The sequence below is a fragment of the Hippocampus zosterae genome, chromosome 5, assembly GCF_025434085.1.
Source record: "Hippocampus zosterae strain Florida chromosome 5, ASM2543408v3, whole genome shotgun sequence".
Taxonomy (NCBI): domain Eukaryota; kingdom Metazoa; phylum Chordata; class Actinopteri; order Syngnathiformes; family Syngnathidae; genus Hippocampus; species Hippocampus zosterae.
Window position 1 is genome coordinate 12,212,993 of NC_067455.1, and position 2,307 is coordinate 12,215,299.

Below are 2,307 nucleotides of genomic sequence, written 5' to 3' on the forward strand. Positions count from 1 at the left end.
ACAGTGACAGGTTGAGAGAAATTAAATTCTCAGCTCAGGCTAGAATTTGCATGCGTTACGTGCTCTCCATAAAACATGCTTCTTAGATTAATTGAGGACTTCACCAGTCCAGCTCACCTATGACCCGACACATTTTTCCGATATTCCCGATGGCCAGTAAGCCCCTGGTAGGAATGATACCAGATGCCTGTGTCATTCTATAACCGTTCCTTTCATGATGTATTAAATATCAAGGTAAAAGTGACCAGCGTCCCCCAAAAAAAACTAACGACTTGAACTCATATGAAGTATAATTTAGTTTTTCTTGCTATGACATTATTGAATTGTGTGGGACTGAAAAAACAAACGTTTCAATTGAGGTAAACATTGAAATACAGGCTCATCTTCTTGTTTGCATCACATGTCGCTGCTTTAATGTTTACCGCATTTATTTTACGTTTCAGTGCCTTGCTCAAAACTACTTTATTTTCTGTGTCAAATTTGATTTAACATGAACACTGATTTATTATTTACACTTTAGTTTTCATCTGCAGTTCACTTCATAGGTCAGTAAAACATTGGTTTACTCTAAGTCGAGATGTGTTTAAAGCTGTAATCTCCTGACACAGTACAGGTACAAGCTTTTTTTTTTTCATTTGCAGCCAATTAATAATTTCCTTGTATTTGTGCACTGATGAATAACCACAAAATAAGTCAATTCCAGGCTACCATAGTCCATCAAGCAGCTCTGGCATTTCTGAACAAAATATAACCATAGACTTCAGATGTAGAGAAAAAGGCTATTTGGAAACAATGATTTGTGCGTGTGACCTCAAGCAAAACATGCTCAAAGGTCAATAAAAGGGCGGCTTTGTAGATGTGATATAGTATTGATTTACCCTGCAGTAACAGCATATAACAACGGCTATGGAAAGGAAAAAAAACAACAATATGAATCGCTACGAATATTAGCACTTAGAGGGATGGAAAATTGACTTGCTATTGTTTAAACAGAAAGAGTTGAGTGTTCATTACGCACATTCACCCCACCATTAATGATCTCCCCCACATTGACTTGGCAGCTGGGCTGGTTGAAGATCCTTTTCAAGCCAGAGTCTAGCCGCTGGACTACAGTAGCAAACCAAACGAGTTTGCTGAACTGTACTGAGTTTTGTTTGTTGGATAAAGTAATGCGTGTGTGCTTAGCAACATAAACTCGCCTGCACACTAGCTAACAAAATTTAGCAGGGCTCGAGCCTGATTCCCACCCAATAGTGGTGGGTTACAATGTGCCACTTTCATTAATTCATCATCGTAACAAAGTACCAAAACCATAAATACAATGGTAACAATATCACTAATGCTTACTTATTTATACTTTTTTTTTTAAGACTCAAGTGCAGCATAGTTGTCATGGTAACAGAATCCATATTTGCCAACGGCCTAGCAATATGTGGGGCATGATAAAGGCTAACTCACTTCAATGAGATCGGGAAACCCTCTCAAACAAGCTAATTTACGAAAAAAAACTTGAACTAGGATATGTAATGTGGGCTATAATTCTTGATCCTTGGGCTATTTTGAGGAAAACAAATGACAGACACATTATTATAACAACTAAGAATTGTTATAAATTGTGTGTGGGGGGCTGGGGGGGGATGCACAATAGGTCCTTTAAAACAATTTAGATTGCACTTTGAAACACAGATTTATTAAATACCTCGTTGATCAGACAAGGTAATTTGTGGGGGTTGAACTTTATATTATTTTCCTCTTGTAAATTAGCATGAAAGTAACATTCATAAATAGTAGCCTTCGAAGCAACCGCAGTTCCGACTATCACGTAGTATATGCTGAAATCAAGAAGTGTCCTCCTCTGCACGGAGTTTATTGCTGCTCCCATCCTAATAATAAAAGTAGGAGAGACATTTTTTAACACTTTTATATATTTCTTGAATCAAGTCATCATATACAAACAAAATGTATACTAGATAAAAGAATATATTTTGCATTTGTTATTTTCACATTTTGTCAGTGGGAATATTTACTGTATTAATAAAATCTTGTAGCTTGGTTGTGCAAAATGGCTTATAGGCGCTCATCGCAACTCACAATGTTCTTGATCTTCTCTCCACTGGCGGAATAACACCCCTGACCATCGAAAGAAGGAAAACTAGTACTGTATTGCACTTTTTAGTGGTGCCCTCTGGATGACAAGATCATTACAACGTGACAACAAGCCCTGGTGATTAAACTAGCTAGCTAGCTAGACAGCTAGCTATACAGCTATCTAGAGTCCAAAATGTGGATCAAAAATAAATACAAATC